This window comes from Trachypithecus francoisi, unplaced genomic scaffold (assembly GCF_009764315.1).
Source record: "Trachypithecus francoisi isolate TF-2019V2 unplaced genomic scaffold, Tfra_2.0 Contig01579, whole genome shotgun sequence".
NCBI lineage: Eukaryota > Metazoa > Chordata > Mammalia > Primates > Cercopithecidae > Trachypithecus > Trachypithecus francoisi.
The window spans coordinates 6,369,403-6,382,189 of NW_022681442.1; the positions used below are offsets into that span (position 1 = coordinate 6,369,403).

General features: G+C 47.6%; 1 protein-coding gene across 11 annotated transcripts in view; it reads left to right on the forward strand.

Moving 5' to 3' along the window:
- CTBP2 (C-terminal binding protein 2) overlaps positions 1–12,787 on the forward strand; it is a 173,370-nt gene that overhangs the window by 46,263 nt on the left and 114,320 nt on the right. For 8 of the 11 annotated variants that reach the window (XM_033179665.1, XM_033179642.1, XM_033179698.1 and 5 more), the window contains one exon: positions 3,319–3,422. The exons of the other annotated variants lie outside the window; for them this stretch is intronic. The gene's annotated coding sequence lies outside the window, so the exon portion shown is untranslated. The remainder of the gene's footprint in view (positions 1–3,318; positions 3,423–12,787) is intronic. 11 annotated transcript variants of the gene reach the window in all.

Consider the following 12,787-nt stretch of genomic DNA (forward strand, 5'->3'; position numbering starts at 1 on the left):
GGACCCCCACCGCCAAATCCATCTCTAGGTGCTGCGATTCTCTTCTGGGATGTGTGAGAGTACACACCCCCCTGTCATCAGCTACGGGCAGATCGCATTTGCCAAGGGATGTTTAGTAAGTTCACACAGGTTGATGATACAGGCCAAAAATAGGACCCTTCTCTCTGGCCCGAAGCAGCCAAGGGAACTTGGAGGGGTGAGCATGCTGACCGGCAGTTACACGCCGGGGCCGCGTCAGCTCTTGCGGTTGCTGGTTCAGAAGCAGTGGTGATTTTAATCGGCTAAGTCATTTCTGCGTCTCGTTGTATACTCCTGGAAGTTCTTAGAGAAATCCTGCCAAGAAAATATCCCCTGGTGAATCCTCGGGGCGCTAGTCCACGCCGCACTGTCAGCAAGTATCTGCTGAAACAAGTATTTTTGAATTTTTAGCTTTTCTGTAGCTCCAGTCTTTTTCAAGTACTTCTTTTGACCTTCAAGTAACAACGGGCACTTGCTTTAAAGATTCTGACAGTCTTCCAAGCCTTTTAACATTCTTATTCTGCTAAATAAGCTGTTGTCGTTCACTGGGACAGGCAGTCCTGGCTTGAAATTCCATGAAACGTCACCTCCTCTGTGAAGCCTTCTACAAGACAGAGTTGTCTATTTCCTGCTTAATTTTACTATGAAATATCTCAAATTAGAACCTGTACCCACCACCAAGATTAGGTAGATGTTCACATGTTGCAACGTTTGTCTTCAGACGTTGTTCAAAAACAAGTAATTGTTTTTTTGTCATTGTTAAGGCGTACCTCCCCAGTTCCTTTTCCTTCCCGCCTTCCTTTCCAAAAGGGACTACTTCCTGAAAATACAGTCCTTTATATTTTTGAAATTCTGCGTAAACCATTTGAAATGGAAAGAGAAAGTCTGTGACATACTAAGACAAGCAATACTAACCAGGAGTATAAATTCTGTTTGCAGTTAATTAAATATTTGATTCCCTACTATGTTTCAAAGATGTATAAAATGTGATTAAGTAAAAGGCATTTAACTTTTAGAGACTTGGAGATGGGCAAGGTATATAGTAGCCTGCCAGCCAGAGTAGGGAAGATGTTAAAGAAGATAACCTGTGAGATGGGTTTTGAAGAGTGGATAGGAGTTTGCCAGGCAAGTTCTGCCACCTCAAAAGAATGGTTCCTTGGCTGTTAGATGCTTGTGTCATTATAGGCTTGGGATTACTGAAAAGCTATGCTTGTCCTTCCGTTCCTAACGCTTCTGAGGCTGGAGTGTCTATGTCTCCCGTCTACTTCCTTAGGACGTGTGGGTTACAGGGTGGTGTGGGGGTACAGTTGGGAGTGAATTACTACTTGACCTTGGGTACATGATAACTTTGACTATAGAGTCTATGCTTTTCCTGAGTACTTCTTTGGAATCCTTCCTGCTTGGTTCTAGGTGTGAGGCAGGAGCTGGCTGTCAGAGAACCCGTTCAATTCAGTGGAAAGAGCATAGGAGCGTGGTTTTCTTTTGAATGGAAACCACGAGTGTAGCGTTTCTTCCTTATGATTTGCTACATAATCATGCAGGAGAATGCCTGTCACGGGATTGGATCCTAGGAGATTAATCCCATTGCTAATTAAAAGCCCCATTAAAAGAGGGGAAATTCTTTTAGGAATCTACAGCTTCCTAAGATTTGAATGGTTTAAAAAGTAGAATGTTGGCTGGGCATGGTGGCTCACGCCTGTAATCCCAGCACTTCGGGAGGCCAAGGCAGGCAGATCACGAGGTCAGAAGTTCGATACCAGCCTGGCCAACATGGTGAAACCTCATCTATACTAAAAATACAAAAATTATCCAGGCATGGTGGTGCATGCCTATAATCCCAGTTACTCAGGAGTCTGGGGCAGGAGAATCCCTTGGACCCGGGAGGCAGAGGTTGCAGTGAACTGAGACCGTGCCATTGCACTCCAGCCTGGGTGACAGAGTGAGACTCCGTCTCAAAAAAAAAAAAAAAAAAGGTAGAATGCTGGCTGAGCATGGTGGCTCGTGCCTGTAATCCCAGCACTTTGGGAGGCCCAGACCGGTGGATCACTTGAGGTCAGAAGTTCAAGACCAGCTGACCAACGTGGTGAAACCTCATCTCTACTAAAAATACAAAACTTAGCCAGGTGTGATGGCGGGCGCCTGTAGTCCCAGCTACTCAGGAGGCTGAGGCAGGAGAATTGCTTGAACTCGGGAGGCGGAGCTTGCAGTGAGCCGAGATCATGCTACTGCACTCCAGCCTGGGTGACAGAGTGAAACTCCATCTCAAAAAAAAAAAAAAAAAAAGTCAGATGCAGCTGGGAATGTGGTTCGTGCCTTTTTGTGTATTAACCATTTGAAACTTGGTTGTAAGGTGGGGTTGGCAATGTCAGGCCTGGCTGCAGCCGCTCATACCTGTAGAGTGTGCCTCTCCCCTCCCTCATGGGGCTCGAGCAAGACTACCTTCATACATGGGCTCTCCAGTTACATAGCAACTCCAGTGTTAAATTCCATCTTTTCTTCCCGGAAAAGCCGTAGAAAGGACACCTGGACATGCCTGCTGCACAGGTGTCTGCCTTTCCCATCAGCCACAGAAGGAGGAACTTTGCTCCCTGCTCTCCTCACAGCTGTGTGTGCACAGGAAGTGATTCGGACGATGTGGGTCGCACCCTATATTCCTTCTGTGTTCCATGTAGAGCAAAATAAATGGGAGTGCTGTTTAATGCATCACCTCGGTTCATATTGCATTTGCCAAGAAAGTGCAATTTTATTGAACATTAGGATTGAATTCTTAACTGAGTAATCAATTTCAGAAGTAAGTTAAAATGCCTTCTATTAATGGACGACTGCAACCGTTAATCAGAGTTACAGTAGATTAACAGTTGTCAGCATTTATGCTAATAGCACTTATAAACCGTGGGCTCATGAATTGCACTTTATAATTCCATATTTCTCCAAACAGTTGGTAATACTTTTTGCTTGAAGGTATTGATTCTTTTGTCCCTTTGCTTGCTACTTGGAGATGTAGAGAAAGCTAAATGACATTTTCACGGCGACGACACAATATCACCTGCTTTTGCACACTTGGCTTTGTGTCAAAATAGATGGAAAGGGTTCATTTGTTCTGGTGCTCCACTGTTTAATTTGATCTGGTGTGTGACTAAAGCAAGACAAATAGTATTTTTAATGAAACCATTTAATAACCTCTGGTAGCTTAGAGTCGAAGGCATTGGAAAAATGCAATTAAAGGATGCCTAGATGTAAACAAACAAACAAACAGAATCACTACTTCAACTTCACTGACTCCATTCATTTTGCTTTCAGGGTTTCATCACCTTAAATGGTTTTGAACCAATGAAGCTGTATTCCCTTAAAAAGACGGACAACCCATCGTGTGAACTATAGAGTTTGTGGACAGACTTACATTGGTGAGTTATTGTGAAATATCTCCAGGTAAAAGTTCAGTTTTCGAGACTCCCCTTTGCAATGTGTTTTCAATTAGTTGATGAGTATGGATTGCTTGCAGCCTCTGGGTGTTTCATTGGGATGTCTAATCGCGGGATCATATTGATTGTCTTTCAATTAATTGCACCTAGTATTTTCATTTATCAAAAGCAAAATACATGTAATTAACTCTGAAGCAATATAGTTCAGTGTAAAGTCATTTTTGCTGCTGCTGCTGCTGCTATAAAGATAAGTCAACGGAAATTATACGACAAGGAAACTCAAGTCAGAATGGAAATAGTGTTAGGATTTCTCGATGTTATTAATTAAAAAGAATAAAAATGAATTAGAGAAACCATCTCATGACACCCCACGTCAGTCATAAGTGGTAGATGGATGTCTTTAGAAAGAAGGCGGCTTGTGGATGCTGGCACCTTTTCAGTCAGCTTAGACTTTTAGTGTTACCAGCCTCTAGGATATCTGGAACATACCATGATTTTTCTGGGGGAGTAGATTGGGAATGTGGATGCAGGCTGAGATGAGCGTTCAATCCCGACCGCACTCATATTGATTGATGGAGGTCAGTCCCGCACCCGTAGCAGGGTTTTGGGATTCTGACTTTCATTTTGGCATGCCTTTAGCCATTTTTCACAAAACCTGGATCTTACTTAAAGTCTCAAAATGGCAACTTCTCTGATGGAATTGATTTTAATCTTGCTTTTTTAAAAAAAAGTTTCCTCCGTGAGGTAACAACGTCATTCAAAAGCAAGGGAAACCGCTAGCCAATTGATAGTGTCCTGTCTCTCTCACCTGTCACACTCCTACCACAGCTTTGGTTCCCAGAAAGGTTTAGGTTTGTGACTGGGCCCTCAGGCCTGGCTTCCTGGGTTTCTGGAGGCGGTTAGAGACTTGGAGTCCAGGGCCACACATGGGCGACCACCTGAGGGGTGCAAGCTGAATCGCTGCCTGAACCCAGGCAGCACCGCGGGTTGTAGGATCAGGAAAGGGTCTCTGTGTGTCCCTTCCTTTTCTCCATAAAGTAGAGCTAGCTGGGGACACTGAGGTAGCTGACCCAGACCTAGACCTGCAAAGATTGCTTACCAGCTTGGTGACTGAGCACGTGGCCTCTGCTGGCACTTGGAAGCCTTATCTGTGAATTGAACAGAGGTATTGGGCTGGTACGCAGAACCCTCCCCACCCTTTAAACTTGAATGTGATATAGAAATTCAGAACCCTTTCCTGGGAGTGCTCTGACAGGGCTCGCTAAGGGCCAAAGGCCATAGCAGAGCATGAAGCTCAAGTTATGTATGAGAGGGGCCGCTGAGTCATCTTCCAACGATGAAGGCTCTTAGCATGGAGGAGGATGAGGAACTGAAAGTATGATGGAATGTTCTTTGGTGGAAACCTGAGGGAGGTCAGGACCGCCATTCGCAACCTTATTCAGTTCAGCCTTTCAGGACCAACATTGCTTGCTTTTCTGGCTCTCACTCTCTCAGAGAGACCTGTGTGCCAGAACCTGCCCAGGATACTCAGGCAGAGACAAAGTCATCTTGGGCCTGGGGTTGGCAGAGATACTTCCAGTGTTGGCTGCTGAGTCCGAAGATGTTTTCAGTGGTTGGGTCATGGTGATGTCTCCAGTTGGACACCATGGAAGTGGCCATGTCGGACCTCCACGCCCTTTCACCCAGACAGGTACCAGGCCCTGCCTGCCTGGGAGTGTCTCCACCGGATGGACCATCAGTACGTTTCATAGATGCTCATTTCGGTGTTGGAAATCATCTTCCCTAAGCAGAAGGATGCAGGAACTTGGTGTATAAGAATGAAGTAGACTTTTTAAATATCAAAAATGGTTGAATGAGGGCATTTTCATTTGACTCAGTCTAATAACCAGAGCCACTCTGGGATCCTGTTTAGCAGTGATCTCCATCTCAGACAGATGAGTTAACATTCTCCAAATGCATCCAGAACCAGAATGAAATTATGACATGCTTCCCGTTAACAAATGTTTCCTGAGTGCTGAGCAGACTTAAGACACTTACCCTTATGTGGGGTTCCCACCGTTCCTGTATTTTTGGCATCCTTTTGGGTAAGAGTTTTTTATAGCACTTTGGAAGAGCTTAAGAGACTTGGTGTGGTACTGGAGCTGGCCATCACTGGAGCGTGGTCACTGTGTTGTGCTAACGGCTCGTGGTGTCCACGACCCACGCACACACACTGAGTGTGGCCCCATTGGCCCACCTGCCCCCACAGAACCAGGATAAAACTTCTCCCCTGACCATTTGCAGATACACTTATGATGGAATTCTCACATGGCCCCAGAAGGCGTGTGTTTGCTCTCAGACCCTTTCTGCTCTGTGGAATGTCACCATGCCCAGGGAGTTGTATCCAGCTCTGCTTGCTGTCTACATGCAGCAACACAAGGAGGTCATGTGGGATTGTAACCAAAGTAAGGACCACAAAGGGATTTCAACCAGAGCCCACCTGTTGAGATCCCTGGTGTAGACACATCTTTTAAAATGTGGGCAGAGGAGAAGGAGGTAGATGAAAACCATGTGACGCCGTCAGAGGTAATGGCAAATCCATGAGGCACTAGAGCCATTTATACATTGTTTTTGCCCTCTTAGTGTTTTCTTTAGCATGTTCTAATTTAAAAAGCATCCCATTCCTGTTGTGCTAGACTTAATATTTTGGTTTATGGCCATCTTTTTTAGTAACTTGACATCACATACTTAGAATTCTCCTAACAAGAGGCTCGCTCATTTTCTCAATAATGAATAGTGATGTGCTAAATTTAGATCTGATGCATGTTCTGCTTTTACTATCTGTTCTCTATGTTGCTACTTGTCAGAATGAAAGCTCAGCATGTCAGATGGCTTTGCTGGCTTCTCCTGGAAAAAGACTTCATTCTTCATCACTTCAGTTGGGTCCTGGTTTTTTAGTACCATTTTGTTATTAAGCATTAATATTTGCAGCAGTACCCAATTATCTTTTTTAACAAAAGTATCGCAGAAAAAGTGTTTTTGGTTAAATGTTCATAAATGAGTGGGAATGCAAATCAAATCCCTTAACTTATATTATGTAAAATGGTGATAGAATAATTGCAGCTGTGGTTTTGCAAAGATAAGACTGTTTCCGGCTGCCATGCATGCTGTATTGTGTATTTTGATGAATCTCCAGGATGATGTAGAAGCTTGGCCTGCCTACCAGGGCCTCTGGGAAAGACAGTCTGAGGTGATACGGTGCTGGAAACTCCGTGTGATTGGTTGTGGAAGAGGGGTTTGCCTTGATCTGCTGTGGGAAACCAGGCTGGTTGACCATCTGAGTTGTGGCTGTAGCAGGCCACCTAGGTGAGGTCATCTTCCTGATCATTGGGCCTCTACCCTGCTTCTGGCAGGACAGATACCTTTTTTTCCATGAGAAACAGAAGGAAAGTATTGAATTACTCTGGAAACACATACCTAAACCTTGGGGTCCGATTGTCAATGACTGTAAAGTGGCGGAGGTGTTGGGCCACGGCCATTCTGCCACTCTGGTCCCAGTGTGTGTGGCCTCCAGGGTCCTTCGGGCCCTTGGCCTCCTGAGCTCCTGGTCTGCATGCATCCATGGGGCCTTTGCTAGGGCCATGTGTTCCTGCTCCAGTGTTTGGGCTGGAAGCAAGACTGCCAGCATCGGAAACCACAAACCAGAGGAAGATCCACAGGGCCTTCCATCTCTGGGTTTCTCTAGATGAGAAACAGCCAGGAGGCTGAGATGGGGCGGTGGAGAAGATGCCAGTGAAGCTTTAGCCGGCCTTCAGAGTACGGGAGGAGGGGCCCCCACCGAAGCTCTTGGTTCTTGCTTGGATTTTCTTCCTGTGCCTTCTGGACTGGAGCTGTGCTTCGGAATCCCAGCCTCCCTCCACCCGCCAGGGACAAACGGGAGGCATTGATTCAGCCTTTGTTCTTTTCTCCTGAGCATCTCAACAACCTAGTGTTGAGATGGAGAGATCACCCCGTCCATTCCCCTTCTTTTTGTTTTAGTGTCTACATGGGTCCAGGGTCACACAGGAGTCATGCCCTCCATCCTCCTGGTAAGTTTGGCTTTCTGCTGTTACTGTTGTTTTCTGCCTCCTGCACCACCCTGGCTGCTGGTTCTCATCAGAGTGGATTTGCAAAGTAGGGGGGAAGAGGCGAGGCAGAAGGCCCGAATGTTCCGTCTGTCACCCATGTGTCAGGACTCTGTGGCCGGCCTGGGTGGGTCCCTGCTGAGTTGTTCCTTCACTGGAGGGGTTCCTCCTAGCAGGGCCTCCGCAGGGTGGTGGGCACACTTGCCTCTCACTCCTGGAGGGGCCAGGAGTCTCTGTTGCCACTGAGTGACATTATGCTGGGAAATGAAGGCATGGTGTCCACTTCTCTTTCCGTGATCCTCATACCCTTGCCAAGACCCCCGTTTTGTTAGTGAAGAACTTGACGCTCAGATCCACCTGCCAGCACGTGTAGCCTTAGGTAGACCCGGCATTCAGCCACTGATGAAGCAATCCCAAACTCAGGCCACCCCGCGTCCCTTGCTGGCGGGAGCCTCTCTGGAAACACTGCAGCAGTGAGCCTGGCTTCCCAAATACCGTGTGGTCCCTTTATAGTGAGGATGACCTCCCGGGTCTTTGTTCCTGGAAGGTTGCTGAGGCTTGTCATGGTACCATCCCACGCCGGGGTGTGGGAGGAAAAGCACTTGGTCCGTGTGAAGTGGGGCTACACATGGGGCTGCATCTTGCTCCTAAGGGTGTGGCAGTGTGCAGAGAAGGGGCCTCTGCTGCCCCTCAACAGCCAGCCCTGGTGGAGACCCCCCTGTGTCCCAGACGGGCCTGGCCACTGGGATGGCAGCCCTGTTGTGTGGGACAGCCAGGGACATGGGTCAGCGGCTGATTTCTCTGAGGTTTGGAGCGCGTGTTCGTTAAAGGCAGGAAGCGTGGGAAGGAATGGATGGAGCCACGCGGCAGGGCCAGAGCCTCGCTTGTCGAAGGGAGAGGTGGTATATTCTGTTTACTGTCAAGTTTCAGGCTGGGGCGTAGATGCCGATGTGTCAATGAGTAGGCAGGGAAGTGAGCTTTCTCTTATTAAAATGTTGGCTTGCTAATCAAGTATTCCTGGGTGTGATTAGTGGCAGAGGAAAAGGTTATTTCTTTCTGTAAATATTTTTGCTTAACATTTATGTGTTACCATTGCTGATTTTATTAATACTCTTAGACTGCATTAGACCAATAATTTTTTTTTTTTTTTTTTAAACATGGTCTTGGTTTTAAGCAGTTTCAGTTGGTCTTTATGGAAAGCCACACACCATCTCACTAAAGCTTGAGGGATCTGCCCAAGTTCAAGTGTAAAGGGGCATTAGTTTCAACTTACAGTAGCTCCCCCAGCTACAAATGCTGATGAAATAGCTCAGAAGCACAAGAGCCTGGTTACTTTCAGTAATTTTAGGATTTAATATCTGGATCTCAATTTTGACCATTGTTGAAGAAGCAGAAAATTGGATGCATTTTCTAAAGTAATGATTTAGGCCAAGGAGGGCAGATCGCTTGAGCCCTGGAGTTCGAGACTAGCCTGGGCAGCATAGTGAGACCCCATCTCTAAAAAAAATTTTTTAAAAAAAATCAGCCAGGTGGTGATGTGTGTCTGCAGTCCCAGCTACTCTGGAACCTGAGGTGGGAGGATTGTATGAGCCTAGGAGGTAAAGGCTGCAGTGAGCCATGATTGCACCACTGCACTCAGCCTTGGGTGACAGAGGGAGACCCCATCTCCAGAAAAATGTTTTAAAAAATCAGCCAGGTGGCAGTGCCTGCCTATGCCTGGGTGGGCTGATTGTGTGAGCCTGGGAGCTCATGTCTGCAGTACCCTGTGATCATGTCCCTCTACTTACCCTGGGTGACAGAGGCAGACCCTGTCTCCAATAAATTAATAAATAAATAAAAGTAACGATTTAGGAAACGACTGAGAATTCCCATGACCCTTGTGTCCTCGGGCCTGGTGTTTTCACAGGGGTGGGGGCGGCAGGAGGGGAGAAAGAAGGATGTGCTGCCTGTGGCTTCCTTCTTCCCAGGCATTCATTGAACACCAGCCGAACACATTTGCTTTATTGATTGGTTGATTCATTTATTTCTGGCAAACTTGGCAACTTCTACCTGGCCCCATGCTGTTAAAAATAAAGTCTTCTTGGTTGACTGAATGCTTTTGCAGTTCATTCTTTCCACATAGCAATTAAGATGATTCCCCTAGCCTGGTACCAGTTAAGGATAAGTAGGAGGTTTTCAAAGAAAATGCTGCGTAATTCATTGGCGTTTGTGTGTGGGCACACGGGTAATACACGCGAGTAGCTTCTGTGAGTGGACTCCTGTGTAAGGAGGTAAAATGGAACGTTTTTCTGCCCTTATCCTGAGAAGCAGCCTGAACAGTGACATTTATACATATTTCATAGTGTGGTTTCTTCAGGCACGCAGAGCAAACAAATCCATTTCTCAGCAGTCTACTATTTAAAAGAAACAGCAGCAACCTGTGGGGAAGTTGCAGAAGCTGTTAAAATTAATTATATATGGCAAAAAGATAGAACATTAGGGGGAAATGTTAATGTGGGAGGATGAAAAAACACAGCCGTGGATGAGCAGCAGTTCAGAGCATCTGATGGCAGTGTTTAATTTCCGTTTTTTTAATAAATGTATACTGACGAACAACAATGGCGCCCGCACAGGGTCCTCCCGTTCCGTCCTTTCTCCAGTCCTCTGGGATCGAATGTCCCCGTGAGCATCCAGTCAGCTCCATGTGGTGTGAGCCTTGATTTCTGGGAATGGTCCTGTGCTGTCTTTTAATGACGATTTGTGGAAAACGAGAATTGGTGGTGAAGGTATCGAATTCCTGAGCCTTGTAATGCAACACCTTTCCTGTGGTCACCTTCCCTCTTCCGGTTCAGCTATACATTGTTTAACTCAAAGGAAACCTTTGTTGTCCTGGGCAGGATGTAACCTGCAACTCCTTGAAAAATTCAGCTTGGGCGATCAGTTTCCTCAGGGATGTAGGGGGAGAGGCTCTTCAGTGGGGGTGGGAGGGTGCTTACAGGAGGGTCCCAGAGCTGTGGGGCTGGCTGCCTCTTTCCTGGGGGAAGCTCTCCTCTTTCCCGGACCCTGCAGGTTTGCAGGATACCCCTTGGTTCAGCTGGTCACGGCAAGTGAGTCCTCACTATCACCTGCTTCCACGGTGGTGGGATGCCTAGGGGGCATGGGTGGGGCCTGTGTCCTGGGAGACCTTGACTCCAGCTGCTCTAAGCCACTTTGTCTCTTCTGCATGTCTCAGCGTCAGTACCTCCTGGGGTTGGCTTTCCTGTGGGCATTTGGGCTCCCTTTGCCTGGGCAGCCTGTTGTCTGGTGGGAGCCTTCAGTCCCTCTTAGTACAGCAGCCAAGGGTGTCTCTTCTGACTTCCTGAGCCTTCTGACTCCTGCCTCGGGGAAGTTAAAAAGTGTTGTAAATGGACTTGGACCAAGGGGCAGGACTCTGACTACGAACATAGAACCGTCCGTTGTGATTTCTGCAGCTCCCTGAGGCAGACCTACCTCCTTGAGCTCGTCATCCCCTTAATTCTGTGTGTGGCCTCCATATTGTAGATGCCCCCGAAGTAATTTTTTGAATGAGTGAATCCAGGCTGCAGTGGGTGGGGCCAGGTGGGTGTGGAGTGGGCTGGGCACATGTAGGAGCGCATCCCAGCAGCTGTCTGGAAGACTGGGTTAGTTCTGTGTTAGCTGGGAGTGTTTTCTACAGACAGAAGGCAACCCAGCATGTTATACTACCTGTTCAGGGGAGGTGTGCATGTTCTGAGATAATCAAGCCATGTTCTTGAGCTTTCCACCGCAGGGAAGTGATGTCATGCCCCCGCCTCTCCTTCGTGCAAGTAGGGCGGGGAGTCTAAACCCATGCAGGTAGGGTGCGGGGACCCAGCTGTACTCTCCCGCCACCTGTGGGTGCCGCACTTGCAGCAGCCTCATAGGTGAGGGACTACATGGTTCAGCCAACCTGACTACATCCAAGTTGGGATGATGAGGACAGCAAGAAGGCCCACTGGCTCTGCGAGTCCTGTAGGCCTGGGTCCCTCGATACAAAGCTCAGATGGCTTCTGTATCAAATTCCTTCAAGGACCCAGCATGGTGGCTGCTGCTTTGCCCACCTTCAGAGGCCTGGAAGCTGGTGTTTGCTGCGTGTGTAACTGACGGCCCCAATCCCACATTTGTTAAAAACCTTCATTTTCTTGGCCTTTCATAATTCAATTGAAACTCACTGCCACTCCCTCATTACAGCAGACGATGACCCCTAAACCATGACACAGGACTGCAGCTTCCTCTGGGAAGGAGGACTTATGTTGATTTGTGCTCCTATCCCCACCCCCGCCAACCCTGGGCTGAAGTGGCAGCACCACAGAGGCCTGCTGAAGGCCGGAAAGCCTGCTCTGCCTGCATGTTTAAACGGAGCAGATTGATGCAGAGTTAGACTTGGCTGAGAAGCAACTCAGCTCTTTAGCATGGAATTGCATCATAACAGTCACTCCCTCCAGCAGTGACTGGCACTTCCTCCTGGTGTTTGCAAGGGGAAGGTAATGATTCTAATTACACAGGACTTGGTCCTGGCCTTGGTGATGGCAGGAGGGCAGGGTCCTCATGGCATGACCAAAAAATGTTTGCAACTTGACTTTGTCCTCTGATGGTGTTGACCTTGGGCAAACTATGCCCCTCTGAGCCTAGTGCCTCGGTTTCCCCCTTTCAAATGCAGCAGATAGTAGGGCTTAATCTCAGAGTTGTGGGGATTCAATGAAACAGTATTGAACAGGGCTTAACAGGTACCTGGTACACGTTAAGAGCTTAGTCAAGAATGACTGCTGAATGACTGCTGAGTCAAGAATGACAATCTGAGTGTGGAATCACATAATGGGGACTGAGGGGGGGCATTGATGAGAGGCGACTTGGTGGGTACGATGTGCATTGCTTCAGCGATCGAGGCACTGAAGGCCCTGACTTCGCCACAATGCAATGTATGGATGTAGAAAATTGCACTTGTACCCCATGAATATATGTACACACACAAAAATGATGGCTGCAGCAGCACCAATAAATGTGGACAGCCAAAGGCTTAGCGTGTGGAAGATGCCCTGCTTGCCTGGCTGGGCTGGAGGACGAGGGTAGTACAGGTTGCATCTCTCCAAACCAGCACCTGTGGTCTGTGTTGCAATGAACATTTAGATGCAATGAACGGAACTCAAAACTGTCCTGCTCATGAGAGGTCTACTGTGTCCCTGAAGGTTCTGTCTTCCTCCTGGCACTTGGGATGTGGGATGCTCACTC